We start from the raw sequence: 21,698 nt of genomic DNA, 5'->3' as shown, positions 1-21,698 counted from the left end.
TACAGGCTTAGCTGCATCGAAATGAACAAGGCACCTATCACTCAACGAGGCGTGTTTAACTTTCTGGGACGCATCCTGACGCTGAAACAAAAGGCACACTTTTCCGGCGCAAACGATGTAATGGAGCCACGATCTGGGCTGCGTTGGGTATAGACCGAACGTAACACGTCAACTTCCCGAAAACTGACTTTAGTTCCCTCACGTTCCTCGTGGCATGGAGGCCGCAGATGGCCAGAAAAAGTGAGTGAAGCGTTTGAACACCTTGGCTATTAACAACATGGCCTAAATTCTGAATTTCAGTCTAAACGAAGGCACATTTGTCCAGGCATTCTTCATCTACATGTACATAGATACGAGGCGAGACGTCATACGGTGCTTGGCTGATGGTACCCTGTGTTACTATTATATTTTCTTTGAGGTCCTTACGCGCAATTTATGTTGGCGGCAGTAGAATCGTTCGGGAGTCAGTTTTAGATGCTAGTTCTCTAAATTTTCCCAATAATGTTTCACGAAAAGAACGTTGCCATCCCTCCAGGGATTAACATTTGTGTACTTGAAATATCTCTGTAACACTCACGTGTTGTTCGAACCAACCGGTAACAAACCTAGCAGCCCACCTCAGAATTGCTTCGAAGTGTCCCTTCAGTCCTCCCTGGTATGGATCCCAAAAACTCGAGCAGTACTCAAGAATAGGTCGCGCCAGCGTCTTATACGCTGTCTCTTTTACAGGTGATCCACTCTTTCTTAAAATGCTGCCAGTAAACTGGAATTGACCATTCGCCTTCCCTACCACAGTTCTCACATTCTCCTTCTATTTCATATCGCTTTTCAACGTTACACCCAGATATTAAAATGACTTGATTATGGCAAGCAGGACACTACTGATGTGGTATCCAAACGTAGCAGGTTTGATCTTCCTACTCGTCCGCATTAACTTACATTTTTCCACGTTTAGGGCGCCTCTCATCACACAAAATGGAAATTCTGTCTCAATCGTCTTGTATCTCCCTACAGTCAGTCAACTGCGACACCTTACCATTCCCCACAGCATCACCAGCAATCAACAGCAGAATACAGCCCACGTTGTCCGCAAAATCGTTTATGTATATAGAGAACAACAGCATCATATCACACTTTCCTCGGGTACTCCTTACCATACCCTTGACTCTGATGAACCCTCGCCGTCGAGGACCATATATTGGGTTCCATTATTTCAGAAGTTTTCGAGCCAGTCACATATATGTGAACAATTTCCAAGCTTCTCAGTCTCAAGAAAGTTTATTATATTCTAACTGAGAGTTTGTTCAAGGATTCTGCAGCAAACCGAAGTTAAGGATATTAGTCTGGAATTTGCGGGCCAGTTCTTTTAGCCTTCTTATACACTAGAGTTACCTGCACATTCTTCCTGTCACTTGGGACTTGGGAGACATTCACAATGAATGTAGGCAAGGTAAGGCGACATTGACGAAGAATACTGTCTGTAAAATCGAAGTGGGATACCATCCGGACCTGATGACTTACTAGCTTGCAAATCTTTCAGTTGTTTCTCTACGCCAGGGATGTTTGTCACTATGTCGTCATACAGAAGTCCGTCCGATGCTCAAATAAAGTTATCTTTGTACGATTCCCCTGTGTGAAAGATTTCTTGAATGAGAAACTTATAACTCAAGGTTTCATTCTTCAACTACGACACCAGACTGGCCAACAAGCCTTAAACCCTGTTAGCGATTTAACACACATCAGAAATGTTTTCCATCACCTCGATTCCGAGAGTTCCGAAAACTGAACAGAAAACTGGAATAGATATCAACATAAACACCTTTTCCGCCCTTTTTATTGTTCATGAAAACCACAAATTGCATGTTGTACCACCATACAGAGACACCTCGAAAGGTGGTGGTGCAGATTGCTGTACACATCGGTACCTCTAATACCCAGTAGCACGTTTTCTTGCGTTGATGCATTCCTGTATTCATCGTGGCATACTATCCACAACTTCATCAAGGCACTGTTGGTTCAGATTGTCCCACTCCTCAAAGGCGATTCGGCGTAGATCCCTCAGAATGGTTGATGGGTCACGTCGCCCATAAACAGCTCTTCTCAATCTATCCCAGGCATGTACGCTAGGATTCATGTCTACAGAACATGCTGGTCATTCTAGTCGAGCAATGTCCTGAAGGAAGTTTTTCAGAAGATGTGTACTATGGGAGCACGCATTGTCGTCCATGAAGACAAATGTCTCGCCAATATGCAGCCGATATGGTTGCCAAATCGGTGGGAGGATGGCATTCACGTATCGTACAGCCGTTACTGCGCCTTCCATGACCACCAGCGGCGTACGTCCGCCCCACATAATGTCATCCAAAAACAGCGAGGAACATCCAAATTGCTGCACTCTCTGGACAGTGTGTCTAAGGCGTTTAGCCTGACCGGGTTGCCTCCAAACACGTCTCCGAAGGCTGTCTGGTTGAAGGCATATAGGACACTCATCGGTGAAAAGAATGTGGCCGGCCGCTGCGGACGAGCGGTTCTAGATGCTTCAGTCCGGAACCGCGCTGCTTCTACGGTCGCAGGTTCGAATCCTCCCTCGGGTATGGATGTGTGTGATGCAGTTAGGTTAGTTGGGTTTAAATAGTTCTCAGTTCTAGTGGACTGATGATCTCAGATGCTAAGTCCCATAGTGCTCAGAGCCATTTGAACCATTTTTGAAGAGAACGTGATGCCAATCGTGAGCGGTCCATTAGGCATGTTGTTGGGCCCATCTGCAGCGCACTGCATAGTGTCGTGTTTGCAAAGATGGATGGATGGAGTGAAGTTGAGCATCATGCCGCCTACTGTGCACAGTTTGAGTCGTAACACGACGTCCTGTGACTGCACGAAAAACATTATTCAACATGTTGGCGTTGCTACCAGGGTTTCTCTGTACCATAATCCATATGTAGCGGTCATCCACAGTAGTACATCTACATCTACGTGATTCCTCTGCTATTCACAATAAAGTACCTGGCAGAGGATTCAATGAGACCACGTTCAAGCTGTCTCTCTACGCTTTCATTCCCGAACGGCGCGCGGGAAAAATGAGCACTTAAATTTTTCTGTACGAGCCCTGATTTCTCTTATTTTATAGTGATGATCATTTCTCCCTGGGTAGGTAGGTGTTAACAGAATGTTTTCGCAATCTGGGGAGATAACTGGTGATTGAAATTTCATGAGAAGTTCCCGTCGCAACGAGAAACGCTTTTGTTTTAATGAATGCCACTCCAATCAACGTATCATGTATTTATCACTAACTCACTATCTCTATCAGTATTTCATGATAGTAAAAAGCGAGCCGCCCTTCTTTGAACTTTTTCTATGTCATCCGGCAGTCACACCAGATGCGGATCCCACACCGCACCGCAGTACTCCAGAATAGGGTGGACAACCGTGATGTGATTAGCCTCTTTAGTAGATCTATTGCAACTTCTAAGTGTTCTGCCAATTAATCGCAGTCTTTGATTTGTTCTACCCATTGCATTATCTATGTGATCGTTCCAATTCTGGTTATTTGTAATTCTAATCACTAGGTATTTAGTTGAATTTACAGCCTTCAGATTTGTGTGACTTATCGCGTAATCGAAATTTAGGGGATTTCTTTTAGTACTCAAGTGAATAAATTCACACTATTAGTTATTCATGGTCAATTGCCACTTTTGGCACCACACAGATACCTTATCTAAATCCTTTCGCAATTCGTTTTGATCATCTGATTACTTTCTACGACGTTAAATGACAGCATCATTTGCAAAAAATATCTAAGAGGTTTACTCAAATAGTCTCCTGTCGTTAACATAGATCAGGAACAATAGAGGGCTTATAACACTTCCTTGTTGAACGCCGGACGTTACTTATGTTTTACTCGATGACTTTCCGTCTATTACTACGAACTGTGACCTCTCTGACAGGAAATCACGAATCCAGTCCCACGACTAAGGCGATATTCCCTAGTCCTTGGGCCCGCCTGAGCGAGGCATGTTATCGACAGTTCTTCTATCACTGTGTCTTCTCCATGTCCGGACAACATAGCTTTAGTTTATTCCGAGACGCCTGGACATCTCCCTTGGGAGCCCTTACAAAGTAAAAATGGAGACGCGGTCGAACCGCGGTAATTACCGTCTAGGCATGGTTGAACTACAGACAACACGAGCCGTGTATCCCCTTCCGGGTGGAATGACTAGAACAAATCGGCTTTCGAACCCCCTCTGTCTAATAGGCGCTGCTCGTGCATGGTTGTTCACATCTTTGTGCAAGTATAGTGACATCTCTGAACAGTCAAAGGGACTGTGTCTGTGATACAATACCCACAGTAAACGTCTATCTTCAGGAGTTCTGGGAATCGGGGTGATGCAAAACTTTTTTTTATATGTGTACATCAGACCAATGTTTTCTCGGGTTCTCAGTCAGATCCTTAGCTGAGGTGTAACGGTGATACTTGTATGCTTCACGCATAGATATTTTCGCAGACGCACAAATCTCTACTAACCTTGTCTTGTCGTCATTTGTGCGTTCCATTTGAACCAAGGGTGCCACAATCTCTGCTTCCACAACATTCTCCGAATTTCGTTATTAAACCTCGGTGCGTTTTTTCCATCCTTTATCCACTTACTAGGCACTTAACTCTCCAGACCACGATTTACAATCAGCTTAAACATCGCCCATAATTCCTCTACATCCATCTTACTGAAACCAAGGGGTGCCTATACACTATCTAAGTGAGATGCTAATAACTGCCGGCCGGGATGGCCGAGTGGTTCAAGGTGCTTCAGTCCGGAACCGTTCTACTGGTACTGTCGCAGGTTCGAATCCTGCCTCGGACATGTTTGTGTGACATGTCATTAGGTTAGTTAGGTTTCAGTAGAGCTACGTGCTAGAGGACTGATGACCTCAGGTGTTAAATCCCGTAGTGCTCAGAGCAATTTTGCTAATAACTGCCTGTCTGCTCTATCTAGAAGAAATCCTCTCCTAGCCTACTTCAGTGATTTAATCATAGTTTCTGTAATGACATCATGATCGCTAATCCCCGTTTCAGTACTGTCATTGTCGATAACGTCAAACCTATTTGTAGATACAAGGTGTAAGATACTTCCATTGCCTGTAGCCTGGCGAGCTCGCTGCTCAAGACAGTTGTCAATAAACGTGTTGCAAATTATTTCGCATGACTGTTGTCTGTATCCTTCGCAATGAAGCCATAGACATCCCAGTCTATAGTTGGTAGGTTAAATTCGCCTTAAACTAGTGTTGCATGGTCTGTATATTTACCGGCTGTTGACTGTAGACTTTTTTTGAACTGTTTCTTTCTAGAACTGTCACAGGAGAATTGGGTGGACCGTAAAAACATCCAACAATTAACTTGGTTTCACAAACACCTGTTCTACGTGACGGTATAAATTTACTGTTACACTCATTAGAGACAATATTTTTGTCAACTGCAATGAACTCTCCCCTTCCTTTGGCCTCTAATCTATCTTTCCTATTTACGTTCAACGACTCGCTAAGTACCTCAAAACTTTCCACTTCCCGTTGCAGCCAGCTCTTGGTCTCGAGATGAAATGAGCACGATAACTTCCCCGGAGGGCAGTAAATTCGGGAACTTTACTACGAATACTTCGACAGCCGACTGATAAAATTGTGACAGTGGAAGTGTCTTTATTGTGAACGCCGCAAGACTTCCGCTGCTGCAGATCGACGGCGAGAGTTCACGTGAGTTCCTCAAACTTCCGCGTAGCCTAAAAAACACTCATGCGCACTCCACAAGTACTCTGCTACCCGAGTAGTTGCTTTCTTTGTGTGGTGCATCCATGACCTATCAAGGGGATTCCTACAAAGCGCCACACTACAACACGGGTCTAGAAATCGGCAACCAAGACCTGCAGCTGAAAGCATTTGAAAAAGTGTAATAGGCTACTCATATGTTCCTGTGATGTACGTCTGAGACCCAATATCGTCGAAGTAATTTGAACAGAATGGAACTTTTGCAGTACAACCTTAAATGTGTGTTGACCACAAACAAATTCTCAGACTACTCATCTAGCGGAATTTGCAAATACGCATCGCGTACGTAATGCTCATGAAAAGCAGTGGCCTGCTGCAAGCCTATCCGTTATTTCTTCAGGGAGTGGCAACAGATAAGTATTAATTATTGTTTGTGGATTCACAGGGGGTTTAAAGTCAACACAGAGACGAAGTGTTGCAGAAGGCTTTGGGAAGATGTCTAAGGGAGAATCCCATTGACTAGCCTGGATAGTAGCAGTAACACCATGCTCTTGCCATTCTTTAAGTTCACCTGGAACTTTGTCTCTAATAGGACGCGCCAGAGAAAAGATAGGTTGCGCATTGTCCTTGTTTGTGCGTTACAAAATTATTTGTTCTGCCAGTCCCTCAGAAAAGATATCAGGAAACTCTGCAATCAACTGGGTAACACAGTATTTTGGCCTGAAAGCAGAAACAGGAAATACACTGTCCGGAATATGAAAGTCAAACAAATCAAATGAGTCTAACCCAAAAACATTTTCACAGTCTCACGAAGAAAAAATTGTAAATGTCACTGTTCTGGTGTGAGACTGGGAAGTGGCAGGCAAACTACATGCGCTAAGCACTGGAGTGTAATGAACCCAACTGTTCATGTTGTTGTGGTCTTCAGTCCTGAGACTGGTTTGATGCAGCTCTCCATGCTACTCTATCCTGTGCAAGCTTCTTCATCTCCCAGTATCTACTGCAACCTACATCCTTCTGAATCTGCTTAGTGTATCCATCTCTTGGTCTCCCTCTACGATTTTTACCCTCCACACTGCCCTCCAATGCTAAATTTGTGATCCCTTGATGCCTCAAAACATGTCCTACCAACCGATCCCTTCTTCTAGTTAAGTTGTGCCACAAACTTCTCTTCTCCCCAATCCTATTCAATACCTCCTTATTAGTTACGTGATCTACCCACCTTATCTTCAGCATTCTTCTGTAGCACCACATTTCGAAAGCTTCTATTCTCTTCTTGTCCAAACTAGTTATCGTCCATGTTTCACTTCCATACATGGCTACACTCCATACAAATACTTTCAGAAACGACTTCCTGACACTTAAATCTATACTCGATGTTAACAAATTCCTCTTCTTGAGAAACGCTTTCCTTGCCATTGCCAGTCTACATTTTATATCTTCTCTACTTCGACCATCATCGGTTATCTTACTCCCTAAAAAGCAAAACTCCTTTACTACTTTAAGTGTCTCATTTCCTAATCTAATTCCCTCAGCATCACCCGACTTAATTTGACTACATTCCATTATCCTCGTTTTGCTTTTGTTGATGTTCATCTTATATCCTCCTTTCAAGACACTGTCCATTCCGTTCAACTGCTCTTCCAAGTCCTTTGCTGTCTCTGACAGAATTAGAATGTCATCGGCGAACCTCAAAGTTTTTACTTCTTCTCCATGAATTTTAATACCTACTCCGAATTTTTCTTTTGTTTCCTTTACTGCTTGCTCAATATACAGATTGAATAACATCGGGGAGAGGCTACAACCCTGACTTACTCCTTTCCCAACCACTGCTTCCCTTTCATGCCCCTCGACTCTTATAACTGCCATCTGGTTTCTGTACAAACTGTAAATAGCCTTTCGCTCCCTGTATTTGATGCCTGCCACCTTCAGAATTTGAAAGAGAGTATTCCAGTTAACATTGTCAAAAGCTTTCTCTAAGTCTACAAATGCTAGAAACGTAGGTTTGCCTTTTCTTAATCTTTCTTCTAAGATAAGTCGTAAGGTCAGTACTGCCTCACGTGTTCCAACATTTCTGCGGAATCCAAACTGATCTTCCCCAAGGTCGGCTTCTTCCAGTTTTCCATTCGTCTGTAAAGAATTCGCGTTAGTATTTTGCAGCTGTGACTTATTAAACTGATGGTTCGGTAATTTTCACATCTGTCAACACCTGCTTTCTTTGGGATTGGAATTATTACATTCTTCTTGAAGTCTGAGGGTATTTCGCCTGTCTCATACATCGTGCTCACTAGATGGTAGAGTTTTGTCATGACTGGCTCTCCCGAGGCCATCAGTAGTTCAAATGGAATGTTGTCTACTCCCGGGGCCTTGTTTCGACTCAGGTCTTTCAGTGCTCTGTCAAACTCTTCACGCAGTATCTTATCTCCCATTTCGTCTTCATCTACATCCTCTTCCATTTTCATAATATTGTCCTCAAGTACATCGCCCTTGTATAAACCCTCTATATACTCCTTCCACCTTTCTGCCTTCCCTTCTTTGCTTAGAACTGGGTTGCCATCTGAGCTCTTGATATTCGTACAAGTGGTTCTCTTCTCTCCAAAGGTCTCTTTAATTTTCCTGTAGGCAGTATCTATCTTACCCCTAGTGAGACAAGCCTCTACATCCTTACATTTGTCCTCTAGCCATCCCTGCTTAGCCATTTTGCACTTCCTGTCGATATCATTTTTGAGACGTTTGTATTCCTTTTTGACTGCTTCATTTACTGCATTTTTATATTTTCTCCTTTCATCAATTAAATTCAATATTTCTTCTGTTACCCAAGGATTTCTATTAGCCCTCGTCTTTTTACCTACTTGATCCTCTGCTGCCTTCACTACTTCATCCCTCAGAGCTACCCATTCTTCTTCCACTGTATTTCTTTCCCCCATTCCTGTCAATTGTTCCCTTATGCTCTCCCTGAAACTCTCTACAACCTCTGGTTCTTTCAGTTTATCCAGGTCCCATCTCCTTAAATTCCCACCTTTTTGCAGTTTCTTTAGTTTCAATCTGCAGTTCATAACCAATAGATTGTGGTCAGAGTCCACATCTGCCCCAGGAAATGTCTTACAATTAAAAACCTGGTTCCTAAATCTCTGTCTTACCATTATATAATCTATCTGATACCTTTTAGTATCTCCAGGATTCTTCCAGGTATACAACCTTCTTTTATGATTCTTGAACCAAGTGTTGGCTATGATTAAGTTATGCTCTGTGCAAAATTCTACAAGGCGGCTTTCTCTTTCATTCCTTCCCCCCAATCCATATTCACCGACTATGTTTCCTTCTCTCCCTTTTCCTACTGACGAATTCCAGTCACCCATGGCTATTAAATTTTCGTCTCCCTTCACTACCTGAATAATTTCTTTTATCTCGTCATACATTTCATCTATTTCTTCATCATCTGCAGAGGTAGTTGGCATATAAACTTGTACTACTGTAGTAGGCATGGGCTTTGTGTCTATCTTGGCCACAATAATGCGTTCACTATGCTGTTTGTAGTAGCTAACCCGCACTCCTATTTTTTTATTCATTATTAAACCTACTCCTGCATTACCCCTATTTGATTTTGAATTTATAACCCTGTAATCACCTGACCAAAAGTCTTGTTCCGCCTGCCACCGAACTTCACTAATTCCCACTATATCTAACTTTAACCTATCCATTTCCCTTTTTATATTTTCTAACCTACCTGCCCGATTAAGGGATCTGACATTCCACGCTCCGATCAGTTCTCCTGATAACGATGTCCTCCTGAGTAGTCCCCGCCCGGAGATCCGAATGGGGGACTATTTTACCTCTGGAATATTTTACCCAAGAGGACGCCATCATCATATAATCATACAGTAGAGCTGCATGTCCTCTGGATAAATTACGGCTGTAGTTTCCCCTTGCTTTCAGCCGTTCGCAGTACCAGCACAGCAAGGCCGTTTTGGTTAATGTTACAAGGCCAGATCAGTCAATCATCCAGACTGTTGCCCCTGCAACTACTGAAAAGGCTGCTGCCCCTCTTCAGGAACCACATGTTTGTCTGGCCTCTCAACAGATACCCCTCCGTTGTGGTTGCACCTACGGTACGGCCATCTGTATCGCTGAGGCACGCAAGCCTCCCCACCAACGGCAAGGTCCATGGTTCATGGGGGGCAACTGTTCATAAGTGGTACTATTAACCAATGTATTGGAACCGCCTGTGTCTAACTGAAGTGACATACAGCATCCAACAATGAGTAGGTTCACAAACAGTTTGTTCGACCGTCGTTGCAACACGCTTGGTAGAGGTGAAGACACATCCTAAATTTGGTCATTACTAGTACCAATAGCTGGTTTGGAAAAAATTACTTTTACCGAGTGAACAGGTGCTCCGCGCTTATGAGAGTGAATGTGGGTAGAGTTCTTTTTCTGTTGCAAGGCCACTGACTGTCCATGGCCTGGCTTCACACAAGTCTGAAAGTCGCGTTCCATGAAGGGCAGTTTCCTCTTTTATGCATGAAAAGCGGAGGATACATGATTTCACATCAAACACACGCAATTACACTTGTTTATTCTGTCCACGGCATAGTGGCCCGTTGGCGCGTGGTGATCGGTCGCTTGTCACGTTGAATTACACTGCAAATTGGAGCTACCTCAAAGTTTTCTACTGCACAATCACACGAGTCCTGACATTCAATAACTGTAAGACATGTTTAAATGTGGGATCAGAATGTCGGAGACCTAGTTCACAAATCCTGCTGGCTGGAACATAGTATGTAATTGCAGCACGAATCGTTTCATCACTACTGTCCCCAACTACACTGAAAACGACGATGTCGTGTCGTTGACATCCAGGAAATGTCCGTTATGACCTTTTCCGCAATCGAAAAACAGATAACCAGCCGCAGCAACCTGTATCAGATGTTCATAATACACTACTGGCCATTAAAATAGCTGCACGACGAAGATGACGTGCTACAGGCGCGAAATTTAACCGACAGGAAGACGATGCTGTGATATGCAAATGATTAGCTTTTCAGAGCATTCACACATGGTTGGCGCCGGTGGCGACACCTACAACGTGCTGACATGAGGAAAGTTTCCAACCGATTTCATATACACAAACAGCACTTGACCGGCGTTTCCTTGTGAAACATTGTTGTGATGCCTCGTGTAAGAAGGAGAAATGTGTACCATCACGTTTCCAATTTTGAGAAATGTCGGATTGTAGCCTACCGCGATTGCGGCTTATCGTATCGCAACATTGCTGCTCGCGTTGGTCGAGATCCAATGGCTTTTTGCAGAATGTGGAATTTGTGGCTTCAGGAGGGTAATACGGAACGCCGTGCTGGATCCCAACGGCCTCGTATCACCAGCAGTCGAGATGAGGGGCATCGTATCCTCATGGCTGTAACGGATCGTGCAGCCACGTCTCGATCCCTGAATCAACAGATGGGGACGTTTCCAAGACAACAACCATGTGCACGAACAGTTCGACGACGTTTGCAGAAGCATGGACTATCTGCTCGGAGACCATGGCTGCGGTTACCCTTGACTTTGCATGACTGAGAGGAGCGGCCGCGATGGTGTACTCAACGACGATCCTGGGTGCACTTATCGGATGAGTTCAGGTTGTGTTTACAGCATCTTGATGGTCGCATCCATGTTTGGCGACATCACAGTGAACGCACATTGGAAGCGTGTATTCGTCATCGCCATACTGGCGTACAACCGGCATGATGGTATGGGGTGCCATTGGTTACACGTCTCGGTCACCTCTTGTTCGCATTGACGGCACTTTGAAGACTGGACGTTACATTTCAGATGTGTTACGACCCGTGGCACTACTATTCAGCAGGATAATGCACGACCGCATGTTGCAGGTCCTGTACGGGCCTTTCTGGATACATAAAATGTTCGACATCTGCCCTGGCCAGCACATTCTCCAGATCTCTCACCAACTGAAAATGTCTGGTCACAGGTGGCCGAGCAACAGGCTCGTCACAATACGCCAGTCACTACTCTTGATGAACTGTGGTATCGTGTAGAAGCTGCATGGGCAGCTGTACGTGTACACTCCACCCAAGCTCTGTTTGGTCGGCCGATGTGGCCGAGCGGTCCTAAGCGCTTCAGTCTGGAAACGAGCGACCGTTGCGGTCGCATGTTCGAATCCTGCCTCGGGCATGGATGTGTATGATGTGTGTGATTTACCACTGGAACCAAGCTCTGACTCAATGCCCAGGCGTATCAAGGCCGTTATTACGGCGAGGGTGGTTGTTCTGGGTACTGATTCCTCACATTCTATGCACCCAAATTGCGTGTAAATGTAATCAAATGTCAGTTCTAGTGTAATATATTTGTCCAATGAATCCCCTTTTATCATACGCATTTCTTCTTGGTGCAGCAATTTTAATGGCCAGTTGTGTAGTTAGTGATGGTGGAAATTTAATCTTCAAAAACTAGCATTGCCGGCCAGCTAGTAGGGAATAACTTCTGACCCAGGAGGTAAATTCTATGCCGGCAGTTGACAAGAAATAAGAAAGTTTCGCAGTATCTTGCACATGATGTGTAGCACAATAAGTGTTGAACTAATCGTGGTGCTCGTTTGAGTCCTCTTGTTGCTCATTGAAAGCTCGGAACGGTAAAATGCACGGAGGAGGTGCCGTGGATGTGGCTGGCTGCTGCGGCGAAGTTGATGCAGTAGCGGCATATGTATCAATGAGCTGCTGGACTGCTATCATCAACTTTTGGTGGTTCTGAAACTGAATAAACTGCTTTAGATCAAAGCCAGCAGGCTTAGGCGCAGGTGGTGTATGAAGCGAGTTAGAGGCTATTTTAATGTGAGGAGCGCCACAACAAAATATCTAGAAGGAAGACAAATACACAAGTAGCGGAAGCGTTGCGGCTGGTCTGCAAGAAACAACACATTAGAAAGAAAAGAGAGAAATATTTGTGACGCGTTATGACGGAGCAGCGAAGAGCGGAGGCAGCATTGATTTTGAAATCCACGGCGCCAGATATTGTATCGGCTGCTGTGGAGACAGCACCGACGCAAACAAGGAAGGAGGGATGTTGCGATGGCTGGTGGCTGCAATGCAAAATAATTTGAAGGAAACACTTTCAAATTAATAGAAAACTTTGTTTCTATTAAGGGAAGAATCAGTACTTAACTTCCTGTGCTTCCTATGCCTCCTACATGCAATTACTTTTCACTGTTACTACTCGCAGAACGCAGGCCAAGTATGGTCTTCCTCAGGTTACCCTCCATTCACAGGCTGCTGCAGGCGGTGACCGTTATTTTGATTTGTAAATAATAGATTTCAGCTATCAGTCGTCCTTTGGAATTTTTATCGGCACATCTAGATTTCAGCTAGAAACTAGCCATTCTCAATGCCCTATTCTTGTTTTTGGTCAATTCATGTAATGTCTGTTGGTCTGGCTTCGTACACAGTTCCTGCATTACATGCATTGACCAAAAAAAGGATAGTGCTTTGAGAATGCTAGTTTCTAGCTGAAATCGAGATATGCCAATAAAAATTCCAAAGGGCGACAGATAGCAGAAATCTGTTATTTACAATGTTGTCTTCCTGTTACTCAGTACTTATGCTCTCCAAGTCTGCTACTGAACTGGGCCCGATCAGCGATGACCGCCTGATTGAATCAGCGCTTAAAGGTGGCGTTGAACTCTTGTGTTTCTGGAGCTGCGGCACTGCCTGATCTTTCCATTATCTCGTGGGTCAGCGCCTTCTTGACGCCATTTCGCGGCGCTGCAGTGGTCGCTGTGGATGCAATGCTTTAGGACTGCACAATAATAAGCGTCACCGTTTTCAACTTATTATCTTTTTCAGCGAATTTTCAACATGCTGGCGTAATATTTATGGCCATTTGCATAACAATCTCTCAGTGGAAGTAATGTCATTAGATTTTTGGCATCCATCATGTGGTAACCTCGTTAGTAACCAAATTTTAATTCATTTCAATTTGCCGTCAAAGATGGGGCTATTAGCATGACAGTCCGTCAATAAATTGAAATAAATTGCGTCATTAGCAGAATGAGAAATAAAATTAATTTCATTGAGAGCTCGATCGTTGGCAACCGACAAGTAGTAAATTTTTTCAGTAGTGATAAATGCATGGAATCATTTACTTTTATTATTATTATTAATCAGTGATCAACAATACAATTCCGACGCCAGTTTTGGCAGAAACAGACAAGACTCAGCAAAGGAGCAAATAAGATTGTGCAGGATTAAAGGAAAATACACTCCTGGAAATGGAAAAAAGAACACATTGACACCGGTGTGTCAGACCCACCATCCTTGCTCCGGACACTGCGAGAGGGCTGTACAAGCAATGATCACACGCACGGCACAGCGGACACACCAGGAACCGCGGTGTTGGCCGTCGAATGGCGCTAGCTGTGCAGCATTTGTGCACCGCCACCGTCAGTGTCAGCCAGTTTGCCGTGGCATACGGAGCTCCATCGCAGTCTTTAACACTGGTAGCATGCCGCGACAGCGTGGACGTGAACCGTATGTGCAGTTGACAGACTTTGAGCGAGGGCGTATAGTGGTCATGCGGGAGGCCGGGTGGACGTACCGCCGAATTGCTCAACACGTGGGGCGTGAGGTCTCCACAGTACATCGATGTTGTCGCCAGTGGTCGGCGGAAGGTGCACGTGCCCGTCGACCTGGGACCGGACCGCAGCGACGCACGGATGCACGCCAAGACCGTAGGATCCTACGCAGTGCCGTAGGGGACCGCACCGCCACTTCCGAGCAAATTAGGGACACTGTTGCTCCTGGGCTATCGGCGAGGACCATTCGCAACCGTCTCCATGAAGCTGAGCTACGGTCCCGCACACCGTTAGGCCGTCTTCCGCTCACGCCCCAACATCGTGCAGCCCGCCTCCAGTGGTGTCGCGACAGGCGTGAATGGAGGGACGAATGGAGACGTGTCGTCTTCAGCGATGAGAGTCGCTTCTGCCTTGGTGCCAATGATGGTCGTATGCGTGTTTGGCGCCGTGCAGGTGAGCGCCACAATCAGGACTGCATACGACCGAGGCACACAGGGCCAACACCCGGCATCATGGTGTGGGGAGCGATCTCCTACACTGGCCGTACACCACTGGTGATCGTCGAGGGGGCACTGAATAGTGCACGGTACATCCAAACCGTCATCGAACCCATCGTTCTACCATTCCTAGACCGGCAAGGGAACTTCCTGTTCCAACAGGACAATGCACGTCCGCATGTATCCCGTGCCACCCAACGTGCTCTAGAAGGTGTAAGTCAACTACCCTGGCCAGCAAGATCTCCGGATCTGTCCCCCATTGAGCATGTTTGGGACTGGATGAAGCGTCGTCTCACGCGGTCTGCACGTCCAGGACGAACGCTGGTCCAACTGAGGCGCCAGGTGGAAATGGCATGGCAAGCCGTTCCACAGGACTACATGCAGCATCTCTACGATCGTCTCCATGGGAGAATAGCAGCTTGCATTGCTGCGAAAGGTGGATATACACTGTACTAGTGCCGACATTGTGCATTCTCTGTTGCCTGTGTCTATGTGCCTGTGGTTCTGTCAGTGTGATCATGTGATGTATCTGACCCCAGGAATGTGTCAATAAAGTTTCTCCTTCCTGGGACAATGAATTCACGGTGTTCTTATTTCAATTTCCAGGAGTGTATCTCACCACTTGGCTGAGTCAGCCATTAAAGCGTGTGCTTCTGATGCTATGTAGGCGACGTGTGGTTGCTAGTAGGCTGCCGGCGGTCTTCATCTGCTGTACCATGCAGCTGTAGCGCTGTGACCTGAGACAGCTCATCTGCTTCCATGTTCCGCTGGTTGACAGCCGACCTAATCTGTCCTGGCGGATATCGCTCGTCAGCCGCGGCCATGTTATTGTCCTGGTGGTCGGCGTCTATTGCCGACAGCGATTAGATCTTGTAGGCGGTATCGCTTTGCCTCGGGAGAATGCGCACAAACAAGAGATAAATACTTTCATCGTTAACGACTGAAGCTTTGGAACATAAGGAAGTCGACTCCACATGGACTGGAAACTGAAAATGTCACACAGTGATGATAGGAGTCAGAATGAACGCTGGAATCCTATTAGTCTGCAAAATTAGTCGACTATAAACTGACATGCCTCCAGGCAGAATTACACGACCTGTTGAAACGAAATACAGTACGTGGATTGAGAGGAAATACACAGGGCTATTACAAATGATTGAAGCGATTTCATAAATTCACTGTAGCTCCATTCATTGACATATGGTCACGACACACTACAGATACGTAGAAAAACTCATAAACTTTTGTTCGGCTAAGGCCGCACTTCAGGTTTCTGCCGCCAGAGTGCTCGAGAGCGCAGTGAGACAAAATGGCGACAGGAGCCGAGAAAGCGTATGTCGTGCTTGAAATGCACTCACATCAGTCAGTCATAACAGTGCAACGACACTTCAGGACGAAGTTCAACAAAGATCCACCAACTGCTAACTCCATTCGGCGATGGGATGCGCAGTTTAAAGCTTCTGGATGCCTCTGTCAGGGGAAATCAACGGGTCGGTCTGCAGTGAGCGAAGAAACGGTTGAACGCGTGCGGGCAAGTTTCACGCGTAGCCCGCGGAAGTCGACGAATAAAGCAAGCAGGGAGCTAAACGTACCACAGCCGACGGTTTGGAAAATCTTACGGAAAAGGCTAAAGCAGAAGCCTTACCGTTTACAATTGCTACAAGCCCTGACACCCGATGACAAAGTCAAACGCTTTGAATTTTCGGCGCGGTTGCAACAGCTCATGGAAGTGGATGCGTTCAGTGCGAAACTTGTTTTCAGTGATGAAGCAACATTTTTTCTTAATGGTGAAGTGAAGAGACACAATGTGCGAATCTGGGCGGTAGAGAATCCTCACGCATTCGTGCAGCAAATTCGCAATTCATCAAAAGTTAACGTGTTTTGTGCAATCTCACGGTTTAAAGTTTACGGCCCGTTTGTCTTCTGCGAAAAAACGTTACATGACACGTGTATCTGGACATTCTGGAAAATTGGCTGATGCCACAACTGGAGACCGACAGCGCCGACTTCATCTTTCAACAGGATGGTGCTCCACCGCACTTCCATCATGATGTTCGGCATTTCTCAAACAGGAGATTGGAAAACCGATGGATCGGTCGTGGTGGAGATCATGATCAGCAATTCATGTCATGGCCTCCACGCTCTCCTGACTTAACCCCATGCGATTTCTTTCTGTGGGGTTATGTGAAAGATTCAGTGTTTAAACCTCCTCTACCAAGAAACGTGCCAGAACTGCGAGCTCGCATCAACGATGCTTTCGAACTCATTAACGGGGACATGCTGCGCCGAGTGTGGGAGGAACTTGATTATCGGCTTGATGTCTGCCGAATCACTAAAGGGGCACATATCGAACATTTGTGAATGCCTAAAAAAAACTTTTTGAGTTTTTGTATGTGTGTGCAAAGCATTGTGAAAATATCTCAAATAATAAAGTTATTGTAGAGCTGTGAAATCGCTTCAATCATTTGTAATAACCCTGTAAGAAAAACGAAAATAACGAGCAGTAGTAGAAGTGGTATTAGCAATAAACTCTACATCAAATTTAGGGAGCAGGAGTTATGCGAAGAGGAACAATTCCGCTACCTTGGGCGCAAGGCAACACGTGATGGACAGACGAAGCAACTTGGAAATAAGAGGCATACTATTCCAGGCAAAGAGGGGATTCTTGGCCAAGAGGAGCCTAGTAGCAGAAAATGTCGGCCTTGACCTGAGGGAGAAATAACTCAGAATGTATGTTAGGAGTAGAGCATTGTACGATGGTGAATCACATGCTGTGGGGCAACCTGAAACGAAGGGAATCGGAGAGTTTCAGGAATAGTGCTATAGAAGGTTGTTGAAAATTATTTGCACTGATTAAGTGTGCAATTAAAAGGCTCCCAGCAGCATTGGCGGAGAAAAGATTATATGGATAACATTGAGCAGCAGAACGGACAGGAAGGCACGACATGTTTTGATACTTCAGTGAATACGTCCAGTGGTACTAGAGTGAGGTGTAGAGATCAGAAAGTCGATTTACTGTACTACTCTTGCTACTCTGAAACGCGTGACTTGAGAGAGTGATTCTTGCGGGCCGCATTAAAACCAGTCAGAAGACTCATAAAAATGAATAAATAATAGAATAATAAAGTGAAATGTGTAAAAGGCCCTGATCTCTGACTTTCGTGTGACATGGGAAGTTCCATGTCGTTTCACAGTACGGCACTTCACACAACAAGCCGCTGGCTACCTAGACGCTTCAATGTAGCATTTTCTCACGAAAATTCATAGGATGTTTTTCAAAGTGTTTGTTTTCCTGTAACCCAACAAAAGATCTACGTGTTTGTAGCGAAAACGCCGATTATATTTTCGTTCGAGTGTCCCCACGCGTTTGGGTCTTGGTGTTGGCCCTTTGCTGTCTGCTAGTCTTACAGGACAAGAAAACACTTCTGTTAAACCATATCTGTCTACCTTCTGGGGAAGGCCAACTATGTAGATATGTGGCTTAAATCGAACCCTTTTGCCCTGAAGGCGTAGTGATGAAGTATCACATTAAATTATTATAACAAAAAGAAAAATATTTCTATTGTGAGCAAACGGAGCACGAGCATAAATTTTGAGATGCCATTGCATTAGCAACACTGATTAGTGAAGATATTTGAATTGACGATTAAGTCTTTAATTATGATGTCAATAATAAATTAAAAATGAACCAAGTGTGGAAACATAATGTGGTGGTAGAGGATTCTCAGTCTCATTACTGTATTACGAGTCCGGTGGCTTATACAAACATCTGGTAGAGATATTAAACGATACAATATAAATGTGGTTGCTATAAGTTGGTACGCATTTGGAAAAAAAAAGAAAATAGTTGGGTTACTGTTGGTATTCCTTCCTTGTCAGTTCTCCTTTTCTTAGACCGAATAAATAAAGCGAATAGAAATGTAGGAAAATGCCGAGGAATACAGTGACGTTTAGAGTTTACGTATACTTTGTACTTTGGAGCATATCGGCGATGCTACTAATAATCGGATAAGATAAGATAAAGCCAGTTTCCGGATAGCTGATTGAGAATGGCGTAATTGTGGATGTAAATTTCGTTGTGTACGATGTTTTCTTTGTAATTCCTACCTCTTCAGTATAGAGAGTTCAAAGAATAAAGGACATTAGTTGGAAAATGCGTAGGTTAACTTATAAAAGTTGTTGAACGTATCCTCCATTATCTGATTCACATTAGCGAATACGGAGCCCCATGATCTGCAACATGTATTGGGACGTTTTTTGAAGAATCATTGCAAGAATTCGTCCATTTATTTCGGTCAATCAGAAGTTGAGAAAGGGAGAATTTTTCAAGTATAATGATTAAGTATCCTTAGATTACTGTCCCGTGGATAGAAATCAGGAGGAAGAATGGTTCGTAACTACTTGAAAATAACTTTTCCAGGAAAACACTAATCTAAGAAAAACACGATGCCGCCGAATTCATGAAGCGTAACACGTGGATTGTAGCTCGTCTGCATATATGTTTACAAACCGTTGCATCATCTGTATGTCTCTCTCGCTCTTAACTGGACCTCCCAAGTATGAGAAGAAGATTCATTTACTTGATCCTGCGCACCAAGTACTCATTTATTACGCATGTGAATGGAACTGTTGTGTACCTTCCGACGCCAAATTTGATGAAGTCCATGCATTATTATATCCATCATGGTGGAAGCATCCCCCATCAGACCAAATCCAGTCATCGAGTCATCCCTCAGCTGGTGTTACGAATGACATGAATCGACGAAGAGAGCTGCCAGTTTCTCATTGTCGTTCGGTAACAGTATTCATGAACAGCAGGTTATAACACTCCTGTCTGCTACTGCTATACCATAACCTCGAAACTGGAGGCAATTTGTAAAACAGAATTATTTTGTTGGATTAATAATGGTATAAAGCAACAGAACAGTGTTACCCTCTGAGAGGAATTTTGTTATGTTGACCGTGTTGTACCTAACGGAGGTGGCTTATCTGAAATGAAAGTCAGAATTACGTAAATATTTGAACGGAACGAACAAAATTTTGCCTATCTGCACTGTTTAACGGATAAAGAAAACGGTCGCCAGCCTAACTAGGCAAGAGAATGGTTAACATTCTCTTGTTCAAGAAAATAGTTATTAGTAACTTTAATGCATAAACACAACCTATACTTTGTCACACGCGAGTGCAGTGAACTCTGACACATACATATGTATACGGTAAGATTGAAGCTAACAACTGGAGCAGCACAAACTATTTGCAAAAATATAAGATATAGCGAAATACACTATTACTTTCAGGGCTTAAAGAAATTATGGTTTTACTAATTAGTGGTCTTTCCGTTACTTGTTACCGCGCATTAATACAATAGACAAACTGTGTACCTTGTTATACTATTAATATGCACTTCCAATACACAAGAGTGACAAACACTTAGCAATCATGAACATATAGTTTTCTACTACTGCTGTTTCCCACTTTTACTACAGCAAAACACAATGTTGACAAAATTGCAAGAAACTGACTCACCATTTAGAATTTACTACAGACAACAATGAGATCATTTACTTTATAAGCCTCAGTCTTAAGAACTTTTAATTTTGAGGTTGGCAACAGCGCTTTAATAAGCAGTTTTAATAGGAATATTTTCAGCAAACATTTACTTTAACTCACTCTCTTGCCACATTAACTTTAACTTTCTTTTTACTATGTTGAAGAGGCATTAATGAGCAAAATACTGGGCTTTAATATTCTTTTAGTAAGGACACTCGGATATCACTTTAGCTCAAACGGAGAGGAACCTGAGAGGAGTTATTATGAGGAGAAAAATCAGGGTAGGTACATAAATTCAGATATAAATTACCTTATATTAGAGCACACTAACACATCCATTAAACTGATCCTTCACTGTACATCATTGTAGTATTCCGATGTAATGATTGCGCAATGTGGTGGCAACTGCATATTGTTAGGTGGAATTGCAGGTAGAATTGCTGGACTCTGTCATTTCTTGGTGGTGATGATTGATACCAATCCCAGAATATTTCCAGCTATTTATCCATTCTTCCGAGGAATTTGAAAGCGGCAGGAAAAGCCTCTCTCGGAACCAGCATAATATGCATCTTTTACATAGCAGTGCACCGACTCGTAGCTCGTCCCCGACTCGTAGCTCGTCTCCGACTGACTATCAGTTTCACCTTTTCCACCTAGGGCAACCACAATTTGCGCGCGCTACACAGTTCCGTTCCTAAGGGGAACCACTGCACCATTTACATACAAACTAACTAAGAACCCTAAGTGAGGATCAGCAATTTACATAACAGCAACCAAATGCATTAAATAAAACAAAACATTTACACATATTGACATCTCTACAAAAAATTATTCATACAAAATTACAATTATATACAGTAAGTTTTGTTCCCTCCAAATGGGACAAAGAGTTTAAATTAAAGATACACTACTTTGCATTGAAACAAACCACGACATCAAAGTTTTAACAAAGAAAAGAGTATACAATTTTGTGTTATCTATTCAATCAAAAACATTTACAGGTTCTTAACGATGTAATATTAAATGAAACAAAAGCAAAATAAATCAGTAGAGCATTAGAGCTATGGTGTTACAAGATGACAGTTCCTGGCCGGATTCGTTTCCCAGATCCTCCTCCTTCCGGGCAATATGCCTCTCGATGTAGCTGCGGCAGCCCTCGGTCACCGCAAAGTGCAGCACTTCTTTGCCTCTCACAGAATAAGTTTGCAGCAAATCAAACTCCACTCTCGATCTGCAAACAGTCTGCTTCTTAATTTCTGCCACAACCGCCCTGTCATCATGGATGCCTACTTACCGACTACCATCCACATACGGCCATG

Source organism: Schistocerca cancellata, chromosome 1 (assembly GCF_023864275.1).
Source record: "Schistocerca cancellata isolate TAMUIC-IGC-003103 chromosome 1, iqSchCanc2.1, whole genome shotgun sequence".
NCBI classification, from domain to species: Eukaryota; Metazoa; Arthropoda; class Insecta; order Orthoptera; family Acrididae; genus Schistocerca; species Schistocerca cancellata.
The sequence above is the reverse complement of the archived record's forward strand: the minus strand, read 5'-3'. Positions refer to the sequence as shown.